The following is a 13205-nucleotide window of genomic DNA, read 5'->3' as shown; positions in this document are numbered from 1 at the left end:
ATTCTAAAAAGAAAAACCCAAAAGGTCTGGTTAAGTCGTCGGTTTGTCAGAAATAAATCTTCTCACTCGATTCTACCCAGTTCACTGGTTTTGTGGAGAGATGGTCTTTTACACTACCTCTATGGAGTGTGGTTTGTGTTAAGCATAGAAGGCCTCTGCTTTTATGCTGCTTCGATGGTCTGTGGTTTGTGTTAAGCATAGAAGGCCTCTGCTTTTATGCTGCTTCGATGGTCTGTGGTTTGTGTTAGGCATGGAAGGCCTCTGCTTTTACACTACCTCGATGGAGTGTGGTTTCTGTTAAGCATGCGAGGCCTGTGCTTTTATGCTGCCTCGATGGTCTGTGGTTTCTGTTAAGCATAGAAGGCCTGTGCTTTTATACTGCCTCGATGGTCTGTGGTTTGTGTTAAGCATAGAAGGCCTCTGCTTTTATGCTGCTTCGATGGTCTGTGGTTTGTGTTAGGCATGGAAGGCCTCTGCTTTTACACTACCTCGATGGAGTGTGGTTTTTGTTAAGCATGCGAGGCCTGTGCTTTTATATTGCCTCGATGGTCTGTGGTTTCTGTTAAGCATGCGAGGCCTGTGCTTTTATGCTGCCTCGATGGTCTGTGGTTTCTGTTAAGCATGCAAGGCCTGTGCTTTTATGCTGCCTCGATGGTTTGTGTTAAGCATGCAAGGCCAGTGCTTTTATGCTGCCTCGATGGACTGTGGTTTGCGTTAAGCATAGAAGGCCTCTTCTTTTGTATTGCCTCGATGGTCTGTGGTTTGTGTTAAGCATGAAAGGCCTGCTCTTTTATACTGCCTTGATGGTCTGTGGTTTCTGTTAAGCATGCTAGGCATGTGCTTTAATGCTGCCTCGATGGTCTGTTGTTTGTGTTAAGCATGCAAGGCCTGTGCTTTTATACTGCCTCGATGGTCTGTGGTTTTGTGTTAAGCATGAAAGGCCTGCTCTTTTTTATACTGCCTTGATGGTCTGTGGTTTCTGTTAAGCATGCTAGGCATGTTCTTTAATGCTGCCACGATGGTCTGTGGTTTCTGTAAATCATGAAGGCCTGCACTTTTTATACTGCCTTGATGGTCTGTGGTTTCTGTTAAGCATGCAAGGCCGGTGCTTTTATGCTGCCTTGATGGTCTGTGGTTTCTGTTAAGCATGCAAGGCCGGTGCTTACCTACTGTCTGTATGGTCTGTGGTTTCTATTAAGCAAGCAAAGCCGGTGCTTTTATACTGCCTTAGTGGTATGTGGTTTCTGCAAAACATGCATGGCCTGTGCTTTTTATACTGCCTCGATAGTCTGTGGCTTCTGCAAAGCATGGAAGGCCAGTGCTTTTTAGCTGCCTCGATGGTCTGTGGTTTCTGCAAAGCATGGAAGGCCAGTGCAGGCAGCCCCACAGGGTGTCTCTTGAGAAATACTAAAGGAGGCTTTTCCTACACAGAAGGTGTCGGGTTTGTGTGTTGGGAGCCTAAGATTCTTTTTTTTTCAAACTTACCTTTTACTTGAACCTCGAAAAATTCTTTCTGAAGTGTGTACTTGAATTTCAACCTGAGATTTATGTTCACAGATCAAACACCTGTCTCATCTGCTTTCCACATATTCATCAGATCATTAGAGAGCCAGGGTTTCTTGCTTACCTCGTCCGGCACTTGGGGGCAGTTGTGCACGTCGGGGATGCCGGGAGATGAAGGCTTCCACTCTGGGCCCAAGCAGCCCCCCCTCCCCCCCCCTTTTGCAGGAGTTTACACCTTTCTTTAATCTTAATTTAATATTCGAGTAGCTTCGTCCTCCAACGCAGGATCGGCGTCCGTTTACTGCCGAATTTGCATTTATTACTTACTTATTACGTGTCCAATGTTTAAAGAATATACATTAGACTTTAAATAAAAACCCTTTGTTCCTCTTTTGCTCGATCCTCGAATAAATGGTTTATCAAATCGTAGGATCTCGAAGCAAAACCGTTCAAATTTGAAAAGAATAAAATGAACTAAGGAATACGAGCATAAAAGAAAATCAAATAATTAAAACATAAAAATACAAAGAAAGGAAAGAGGGATGAAGGAAGGAAAGAATAAACAAACAAATCTAAGGTGAGAGAATGAAAAAGGCAAAAAAGAAAGAGTCGGAGGTTTGATGGCAACAGAACAACCTTATGGAAAAGTGACCTCAGACAGTGTTCGTTTTTAAGGTTTACGGATAGAATTAAACCCTGATGCATTATCCTTTTGTTTGTAAGAACTCTGGCTTCTTCTTTAGATAGAAGAATTGTGGAAAGTCCCAGGACCTCATCCCCGACGTCTTAAAGTGGATGGCTGTTCAAAATAAGTAGCTGTGTTCAGTCGTCTTTTTGGTTTGTGGCTTCATGTGAAAAGTTCGTGAATCTAATTTACAGAATTCAGAGCACATGCTAAAGGACTTGAAGTGTTCTAATGGGTTACAATAATTAGTTCATGTTAGGTGCCAAGGTGTAAGTCTTTTAAGTCCCTGGATACGTAAAATGTGGTTATGTGATTTGTAGCGTTGGAGTACATACATGACCCTGATAGCTGATTGGAGAAACACTACAGTTAACAAGTAACATTTCTGTTGGATATCTCCCCCTTCCCCCCCCCCCCCCCGCCACCACCCTCCCAGACACTGACTGTCCGAGTCTAACCTCTTTCCTAATGACACCTGGGTCCTTTACTTTCTCTGAAGAATGTACAAAAGTGTATGACTGCCCAGTATCTGAAACTGAACCCATTTAAAACGGAGTTTTCTGATGGATACAACTACCTGTGGATTCCTCACCTCATGAATACTCCCATGGCGCCAGCATTCTACGGAAATCTTCTTACTAGTCTCTGCACGTCGACGAGGACGTCACTGTCTCGCACGCGACGCCGTCTGACGTCATACAGGCAATAAGAGGTCCTCGACGACGTGCGGACGTCAGTTCCCTTTTTTCCGTGCATTCGAAACGGTTATCTTCGAGGGAGCAACTGTTACTCTTGCGGTTACAGTGTATATCTTGCTGCGTACTCTTTCTCTGTGGAAATAATGTCGCAGAGAAAGTCTGGATTTAAGCCTTGTCGTGAGTGTGGAGGCAAGATGTCGGTGACGGATCCTCATTCCGATTGCCTTTGGTGTTTGAGCTCCGACCACGACGTCTCGACTTGTGATTCGTGTCAGCACATGAATCCGAAGGCCATTAAAGAACGCGAGGCGAAGCTGTTTATGGCCAAGTCAAAGGAGAAGCATCACAAGAAAAAGTCTTCTCCAAGACATCGGCGTCATCGAGACTCCCGGCGCCGTAGAGAATCTCGGCGTCATTCAAGGGAGGCTCGTTCCAGGTCTCCGGATCGGCGCCGGAGGACATGGGAGGTCAGCCCCACGGTGACGCCGCATCCTTCGACGCCGTTGCTCTCTCCGACGTCTCCAACTTCGCCTGGACAGGCGTCGGTGATTGAGGTATTGGAGCCTCAGGTGTTTTCTCCGGCGCAGACGCCGAGGCCGGCGTCGGGGTCGCCTCCGAGTCAGGCACCCCAGTATCCGGCTTTTCCCACCCCTGGAGCCGATAGTTCCGCATTCTTGAATGCGATGTATGCCATCTTCCAACAGATGGCTCCAGGGGGTGCTCCGGCTGGGCCTTTGGCCTTTTCTTTGGGTGATCCTGCGCCTCTTCGGCCGGCACCCTTTATGCCCTTTCTCCCGTTTGGGAACGTGGGCTCGGCGCCAGTGTCGGCGTCGGTGGCCGCTCCGATGGCTTCGGAGGGATTGGCCCCAGGGATTTCCATCCCGTCGACGTCGAGATTTCGGCCTGTGACTCCGGTGGGTCCATCCGTTTCATCTGCTCTTCAGTCGGCGCCGAAGTTACCTGTGGCGCCGGATGCGGCGTCGGTGGCTTCGGAAGATCGGCGCCGATCTCTGACTTCGGCGGAGGTGTTGTCGACTCCGCGGATTGAGCAACGACTGCATTCAAGGAGGCGTGCTCTCCGGGTACTAGAGGAGCAGGAGTACCAACGAGCCCTAGAGGAAGGAGAGCTAGAGGACTCGGGTGATGGGCTGCGTGGACTGGAGTCGGCCAGTGGGCTGGACACTTCCCCTGAGTGGGACCTTTCGTCCCCGGGGGAATATACCGAGGAAGCTGCTTCCTTTCATACAGTGGTACGGAAGGCAGCTAGTTTTTTGGACCTGCCTTTGCCGGTGGTGGAGGCGAAACAAAACCTTTTGACAGAGGTGTTGCATCCGGCCTCAGCCGCGGCGGAGCCTCTATTACCTTTTAATGACGCTCTGCTGGATCCGGTTTTAGAGGTGTGGAAGAAGCCGGCATCTTCCCCAGCAGTTCACAGAGCCGTGGCCAGGAGGTATCGGACGGCTCCAACTGATCCTGGTTTCCTATCTAGGCACCCTACGCCGGAGAGCTTGGTTGTGCAGGCCTCCTGTTCGTCCAAATCAGCGCCTGGTTCTTTCCCGACGGTGCCTGGGGACAGAGACTCAAAAAAGCTAGAGGCGCAGTCGAAGAAGATTTTTTCGTCCTGCAGTCTGGCGTTAAAAGCCACTAATGCGACCTGTATCCTGGGGAGGTATATTCATGCTCTGATGGATGACATCTCCTCTTCGTTTACAGAGCTTCCCCAGGGTCTTTTGGATCTTGTCTCTGATGCCCAGGCTGCTGCGACCCAAATTATCCAGACGGGACTGGATACCACCGACTCGGTAGCCAGAGCAATGGGCACAACTGTGGTGGAAAGGAGACAGGCCTGGCTACGTAACTCGGGCTTTTCGGCAGATGTACAGTCCACATTGTTGGATCTCCCGTTTGATGGGGACAAACTGTTTGGGGCTAAGGCTGATTCGGCCTTGGAACGTTTTAAGGAGAGCAGGGCCACGGCTAAGTCGTTGGGACTCCAAGCTCCTTCTTCCACGGCCTCTTCCAGATTCTTCAGGAGGTTTCGTGGATTTGGGCGTGGCTCTTCCTCCTCTTCCTTTCGGGGAAGATATCAGCAACCTGCCTCTTCCCATCCCTATAGATCTTTTAGGGGGAGGGGTAGGGTCCGCACCAGGGGAGCCTCTCAGCAGCACTCTGCCTCTTCCTCATCCTCTGGCGGGGTGCAGCAGGGGAAGCAGCCTTAGGCTTCCACCATTTCCCACTCACTCCTCTCCTGTAGGGGGAAGATTACAGCATTTTCTCACCAAATGGGAGACTGTTACGTCAGACACTTGGGTTCTCAGTGTTGTGGGAAAAGGCTACACCCTTCCCTTTCGGGAGTTTCCGCCCCTCATCCCGCCCCGCCCTTCGTATTGTTCACAAGAACACCTCCTGTTGCTAGAACAGGAGGTAGAAGTCCTCCTTTTAAAGGGCGCGGTGGAGTTGGTCCCGGAGCAGGAAAGGGGTCAAGGAGTTTACTCAAGGTATTTCCTGATTCCCAAGAAGGATGGTCGTTTGAGACCAATTCTGGACCTGAGGATCTTGAATTGGTTCCTCAAGCAGGAAAAGTTCAAGATGCTGACCCTAGCACAGGTGCTTTTGGCGTTGAACATGGAAGACTGGATGGTGTCTGTCGACTTGCAGGATGCTTACTTTCATATCCCGATACTCAAGTCACACAGGAAGTATCTCCGGTTTGTGGTGGGATCGCAACACTACCAGTTTGCGGTCCTTCCGTTTGGTCTTACTTCAGCACCTCGAGTCTTCACGAAGGTGATGTCGGTGGTTGCGGCAGAGCTCAGAAGGAAGGGGATAGCAGTATTCCCTTACTTGGACGATTGGTTGATCAAAGCCAAGTCCCCGGAGCTTGTGTTGCGTCATCTGCAGTCAACAACCCAGTTGTTGTTCGACCTGGGCTTTTCGGTGAACGAGCCCAAATCTCACCTGGAGCCCTCTCAGCGCCTCCTGTTCATAGGGGCAGTACTGGATACGACATTGGGTCGGGCCTTTCCTCCGCCTCAGCGGATTCAAGATATTCAGGATTTGGTTCCAATGTTTCGAAATGGAGCGGTAGTTCCAGTCCTCAAGGTCCTTCGTCTGCTCGGTCTTTTTGCCTCCTGCATTCTGTTGGTCACGCATGCTCGCTGGCACATGAGGGCTCTTCAGTGGTGCCTCCGAAGGCAGTGGTCTCAACACAGAGGGGATCTAGAGGGTACTGTCAAGATCTCCAGAGATGCTGCTGTGGATTTGAAGTGGTGGATTGCAAGCAACAATCTTTCACAAGGAAAACCGTTCCAGCAGTCGCCACCAGTGGCCACAGTCATAACGGATGCTTCCACTCTAGGGTGGGGAGCTCATCTGGGGGATCTGGAGATCAAAGGTCTTTGGTCTCCAGAGGAACAGATTTTTCACATCAATCTGTTAGAGTTACGGGCTGTACGTCTGGCTCTCAAGGCCTTCCTCCCTTCCCTTCGTGGTCAGTCGGTACAGGTCCTAACGGACAATACTACCACGATGTGGTACATAAACAAGCAGGGAGGAGTGGGGTCGTACCTTCTCTGCAGAGAAGCTCTTCGACTATGGTCCTGGGCAAAGGACCATCGGATTTGCTTGATAGCAAACCATCTGGCCGGAGTCTTGAACGTGCGTGCGGACAGTCTCAGTCGCCACTTCTCGGCAGACCACGAGTGGCGTCTCCATCCAGATCAAGTCCGTTTAATCTTCCAGAAGTGGGGGTTTCCTCGGGTAGATCTGTTCGCCACTCGAGAGAACGCGCATTGTCCGTTGTTCTGCAGCCTTCAGTATCCGATGCAGGAAGCATTGGGGGACGCGTTTCAAATGACCTGGTGCGGCCAGTTGCTTTACGCGTTTCCTCCCATACCCTTGATTCCTCGAGTATTGAGGAAGATTCGCCAAGGCCGGGCTCTAGTAATCGTAATAGCTCCGGATTGGCCAAGGAGGGTGTGGTACTCCGACCTTCTCCAACTCTCAACGTGCCCGCCGCTCCGTCTCCCTTTCAGGGCAGACCTCCTCTCGCAGTCGCAGGGGCAGGTTCTACACCCCAACCTCCAGAGTCTGCACCTACATGCCTGGAGATTGAACGGGGCAACCTGAGTTCCTTCTCTCTCCCGCCTGAGGTAGTGGATGTTATATTAGCGGCCAGGCGACACTCCACTAAATCTATCTACGCTAATAGGTGGTCTAAATTTGTTGCGTGGTGTGGAGAGAGGCAGATTGATCCTTTACAAGCTCATCTATCGGACGTTTTGTCTTTTGCTCTATCTCTGGCGCAGAAAGGTTGTGCAGTGGCTACCATTAAAGGTTATTTATCGGCCTTGTCAGCCTTCATATGTCTTCCAGACCAACCATCTTTATTTAAATCCCCTATTGTTATCAGATTCTTGAAAGGTCTTCTAAATCAATATCCTCCAAAGCCATTCGTTATGCCGCAATGGGATTTGTCCTTAGTCCTGACTTTCCTTATGGGGTCCCCTTTTGAACCTATGCATTCTTGCCCCTTGAGGTATTTGTTTTTAAAAACAGTCTTTCTGATAGCTATAACATCAGCAAGGAGAGTGAGTGAGTTGCAGGCCTTATCAGTAAAACCCCCTTATACAACTTTTTATGGGGATAAGGTGGTGTTGAGGACCAAGGCTGCTTTCCTCCCGAAGGTTGTTTCACCCTTCCATTTGGCTCAGGCAATTACTTTGTCCACGTTCTATCCTCCGCCTCATCCTTCCAAAGAGGAAGAAAGACTGCACCGTCTGGATCCAAAGAGAGCGTTGAGCTTCTTTATCGATAGAACAAAGGATTTCAGGCTGGAGGATCAGCTGTTTATTGGATACGTGGGCAAGAGGAGAGGAAAGGCAGTCCACAAGAGAACACTATCCAGGTGGGTTGTTCTTTGCATTAAAATATGTTACTCTTTGGCAAAGAAGGATCCTCCTGAGGGCATTAGAGCTCATTCCACCAGAGCTAAGTCGGCCACTTCGGCCTTAGCCAGAGGTGTTCCTGTGGTCGACATCTGCAAGGCCGCAACTTGGTCGTCCCTTCACACTTTTGCAAAACATTACTGTTTAGATTCTGAGGTTAGAAGGGACGGCCATTTTGCACGGTCAGTGCTGCAGGATTTCTTGGTTTGACCATTTAGGCACCCACCGCTGGGCGTGGTACTGCTTTGGGACTCTATTCATGAGGTGAGGAATCCACAGGTAGTTGTATCCATCAGAAGAACGAGTTACTTACCTTCGGTAGCGACTTTTCTGGTGGATACATTAGCTACCTGTGGATTCCTCACGGTCCCACCCGCCTCCCCGTTGCCTTTATGGTCTTGCCAAGTAATCCTTGAGTGCGCTCCTCTTGATCTTTGAGGGTGCAATAGATGTATATATATAATATATTTATATATATATATAGGTATATGTGTATATATCTTTATGTATATACTTGGTGTGTGTATATATTTTTAAAAGAAAGAGTTTTATATATATATATATATATATATGTACATAAAAAAGATTTACAGTTATTCATACAATGTGGTGTATTTTTACAATATAATGGATGTTGCTTTGTTCTTTCATTGCATTGCCTGGTTGTTCTCATGCACGTAAAAAATGATTGGTACTGACGTCCGCACGTCGTCGAGGACCTCTTATTGCCTGTATGTCGTCAGACGGCGTCGCGTGCGAGACAGTGACGTCCTCGTCGACGTGCAGAGACTAGTAAGAAGATTTCCGTAGAATGCTGGCGCCATGGGAGTATTCATGAGGTGAGGAATCCACAGGTAGCTAATGTATCCACCAGAAAAGTCGCTACCGAAGGTAAGTAACTCGTTCATTCTGCATTTCACCCATTCATTCCAATTTACAAGTCCCATCCTGGTTTGATTTATAGAATAATCACGTCTGCTGTCATTGAGCACACACACTTTGGGTGTCAATCAGGACAAAAATCACAGTCGTCTTCTCAAATCCACACCATGGCTAAAGGTGCATGGTTGCAATTATTCCTTTTATAAGGAATCAGAACATCCAAGTTTTCAATTCCTTGGTGGTGTCCAGAACTGTCTGTTCTTTTGACCCACCTTCCTAAAGCTCACATTGTGCCTCTTTTGCTTGCAACTGCTCATTTTTATTATAGCTGAGGATGTAATTTTGACTGCCACTTATGCTTAAGTAGCTCCCCATCAAAGCTAGCTCCTTTATGAGTCATTATGCGTCACATACAGGGATATCCACTCAGCCGCACCTCAATACATGACTATCGGGCTGTCCATGACAGGTTGCCGATGTTCTCTTTGCAGCATGGAACCCTGTTCCTAGAACATCCTGCGTTCAGAAGAGATCGCAGGGTGGCTCAATCTTTCACAGGCAGTGCGACTAGAATCTGGATTGCCTTCCCGTCTGCCTTATGTACCACCAAGAAGACTCCAGGTCCATTAAAGAAAGAACTCAAACACCTTCACTTCCAAAGAGGCTTTCACCCTGGCCTTATCTAACTGCCCCAGTCTGTTTCTTGGGCATCACCCCCCTCCCTTGTCACCTGCACACTTGCTTTGCTTCCCCCGTTGGAGGCTTCCCCCTTTCTTGTCTTTTCTCTCGCATGCGTCCTGAGTGAAAGTCCCAAACCCAGACTCACTCCTATTTACTTGGATGCATTTTGCTCCTCTACCATAGGGGGTGGTAGTTTCTTGATGATCCTTAATGTACAGACTTTCCAGGTGCCTGCTCTTGGAATGGTACATATGCTGTATTATAATAATTCTTTGCCTCCCTGATATATACCTATTTTGCATATTATGACTATTTTACCTACAGTATAGAGCACCCCTGTCTGGAGTACCATTTACATGGTGATGATACCCGCACTAGTTCCTAGATACTGTTGATATTCTTCGTATCGTGATCCTTCCCCCTCTTTCACTTTGGCTCAGTTTTTCTTTACTCTGTGCTGTGATTTCATAGCCTGCATTGCTGCTTTCTGCTATGACAGCTTCTTCTATTTTAGATAAAATGCCTTAGCACCCTTGGGTCATGTTTGCGCTAAATAAAATTATCTTACAAATAAAAAAGAATGCATTATAAAATGGTGCAGATGTAAGAGTTAAAAACCTCAGGGTGTCAAGTCATGATCACCACTGAAACCATCAAGCACCCGCTGTGCCCAAATGCAGAGTGAAAAAGCATCCATTGCGGGTGCTTTAAGGTGCAGGTAATGACTAAAACCTCAGCTTTATTTTATTTTTTTAAATTCTTACTTCTAAACATAACATTGTTTACCATCTAACAGATCAGAATGAAACCTGCTCTGAAGTATTCAAAGCATATGTACTTTTTTGGTATGTTTCATGCAGATTCGTTGAATAGGACCAAAGTTATTGAGAAAACAAAGCATACTTTTCAATGGACTAGCCGACTGAACCTTAACTACAGAGTCGACATTGTTGCCTATTTTGTGGTGCGCAAAGTTAATTTAACACCCGCCTCCTCTGAACTAGCTGTTTTAGGTCTGGGTTGAGCAGCGCTTAATTTGAGCCGGTGGCTTCCAGTGTTCAGAACCGGCACTTATTTGTCAACACCAGTACCTAAGGCAGACTGCCACAAGGTGGCACTGTTTCTCTAATTTTTTAATTGTTCAATATACCTTTAAAATGCCAATCCCTGCAGATCAATCCATTCTTATATCTTTGAGGGCTTGGAATAGTCTGAACTGTTACATTTGTAGGAGTATGACGGTTAGTAGTTGTGGTGTCAGTGTCATCGGCAGTGCTGGCAGGTGTTATGGGTTGTACAAGCTGCAGTGGACTCCTGACATGGGCCCGGTCCTTTCTATCACAAATTGCATGCTAGCGTTGAGGCACATTCGTCCATATGGCAGGTTTTTGCTAGGGAATGGGAAATGGACCCACAGGAAGAATACTGTGACAGATGGCCGGAAGCCCTCTGCTTTTTCTGTCTGCATGGTTTCTGCCTGCACTAAAAGCAGAGTGCAGCTAATGCGTTCTTAAGCTCTCTGTCTTCAGCTGCATCAGGTATAAGATTGAAATCCTAAAGACGTACTGGTTGTGAGCAGACTTGCTTGTATTTTGCCACTGGTCAATTTCAAGATGGCCGACGAAGATGACTTGATTAATGTTTTCGGTGGAAGATTATGAAGGTTGTGCTTAAGTCCATTCTTTGCTACAAGTTCTTGCTCTTCGTTAGTGTATGACTTTTCACTCTGGAACCCCAAGGCTGTCTTCTGGCTCTGTACAAATACCCAAATCAGCACTTGTATGCATTAGCAGATCTTCAGCAAGCCAGCCTCTGCCTTTTTGTTTTTAATTTAAGCTGACCACTAAACCGTTTTTTGAATTCTGCAGCTACAACATGCTATTTTATTTGAAGTAACACAAACAGATGGCTTAAATCATCATTGACCTATAGCTCTCAACTCCTCAATAATTCTGCATGATATGATCTGCTCTCAAGTTATGAAAGTTTCACGAACCGAGGCATTCAAGATATGTTTAGTAAAGTTATTGTTAGAGTTTACTAAAGTGCCCCGTAATGAAATGCGTGGCTGTGTTCTTGGCAGTGGATGTTTCATAGAGCAATTGCCTTGACTGAGGAGGTCATGTCTCCTAGTAGAGTTTAGGGATTGCCCAGAGTAGTCCCCTAGATCAAGAGAACTGCCAAAGAGAGGTAGGGTAGCCGGATAAAATGTCAGCACGGATTATTCTGGAATCCTTCACGCTACCATTTTAACCTCCACTTTGGGCCCGGATCTGCACCCAAAAGCTGCCACCACCCTCAACAATCCCATGAAAACAAATTCCCTGAGCAACATCTGCAAAGTCTTGCCACTGGTTTCTCCTGCAGTACTCACTGGGACTCCTGTAGCAGCACTTCTCACTACCCGTACATTCCTGTTTCCTTCTGTGACAATCCTACAGGTCTCTCGATGACCTCCCATCTGGTGTACGATCTGCTCCACCCGATCTTCTTGGATCATAAATTTGATCTGTTCTTCGCTGCCGAACTCTGGCTCTCTGATCCATCTGACCAATGTCTAGCGATGGCTAACCCCATAGGCTACAAAATCCTGCATGTTGAGTTTCTCGGTCAACAGAACGCATAGTGGTTGTTATTTTTTTTAGACCACTTTTACCTACCACTAAGTCTCCCTCCTCAGGGCAACTTCTTAACTCTGTGCCTCTCTCACCAACCTCTGCTTTAACCAAAGCTTTATGCTGTTGTCTGACCCCATCCGGTCTGGCCCTACTATCTCTAGAATCCACTTTTCTCGCCATGGCTGCTCACAAATGAGTTTGGGAAGGAGAGTTACAGCCATAATCCTTCTGTATTTGTAGCAGTAGGTCCTTCACTGTCACTGGATAGAGAGTCTGAACGCAGTATTAAAAATTCCTTAGTTCTCACTGCCTGTCCCATCTTCCTCTTCAGATTTCAATTCTCTCGCCTGTGGTGTGTGTCGGTGATGGATCCTGATCGGGTTTGTTTGTGGTGAATGAAGCTTGACCATGACCTGAAGTCGTGCTCCGAGTGCTGGGCCATGCACCCAAAGGCCTTGAGGGAGGATTCTCCTCAAGCTCATCGCAGCCCGGTGCTTGACTTCGCATAGGTCCCAGTCTCGCTCAAGAGGAAGGTCTCGAGACCATTTGCAGAGCCACCACCACTCATCTTCCTCCAAATCTTTAGGTACAGGTAAGAAAAAGAAGTCAAAGTGGTCCCACAGCACTTCAACTTTGCCCCGTTGCTCAGCTGATGCGATGCAGGAGGCGTGTCGACGCTCAAGGCCTCTGTCCTCTGGGTCTGCTCCGCGCTTCCCCGAGTTTCCGGGAGCTGGCACGACCCCGCCCAACTTAGAGTTCAATGAGGCCATGAGCCTAATTTTTGGGCGGACCGACCCCAATACGGCGCCTTCGGGCCCAAGGGGTTTGGTTGAGGGGCCTTTTGGTTCTTCAAGGATCTGCACCGACGCTGGTCACACCACTGAGACCTTCCCTGGCACCAGTTTGATTGTCAACGCTCCCGATGTCGATAGTGCCCACTATCGACGTCGAGCCGATCCTTATCCTCGAGGAGTTGGAGTGGCGTCAGCCAACAACGCCTCGGTCTTTGATGGGGGCTCCTCATCTCAGGTTGGATTTGGACCCTTTTTCCTACGGGTCCAAATTCGGGGAAGGATTGGAGGGATCCCTGGACCCTTATGAATACCAGGATGACCCATCTTTGGACTGGGCATAGGAATTGGGCGAGGCCAGTGGACTGAACACTTCTCCAGACGCTGGCATGCTGTCTCCT

At 48.0% G+C, this 13205-nt stretch overlaps 1 protein-coding gene across 2 annotated transcripts in view; it reads left to right on the top strand.

Annotated features, from left to right (window-relative positions):
- Positions 1-13205, top strand: part of LPP (LIM domain containing preferred translocation partner in lipoma) — a 657734-nt gene that overhangs the window by 83481 nt on the left and 561048 nt on the right. The gene's annotated exons all lie outside the window — the stretch shown is intronic.

The sequence above is a fragment of the Pleurodeles waltl genome, chromosome 11 (genome assembly GCF_031143425.1).
Source record: "Pleurodeles waltl isolate 20211129_DDA chromosome 11, aPleWal1.hap1.20221129, whole genome shotgun sequence".
In the NCBI taxonomy this organism is placed as follows: domain Eukaryota; kingdom Metazoa; phylum Chordata; class Amphibia; order Caudata; family Salamandridae; genus Pleurodeles; species Pleurodeles waltl.
The sequence above is the reverse complement of the archived record's forward strand: the minus strand, read 5'-3'. Positions and strand labels throughout refer to the sequence as shown.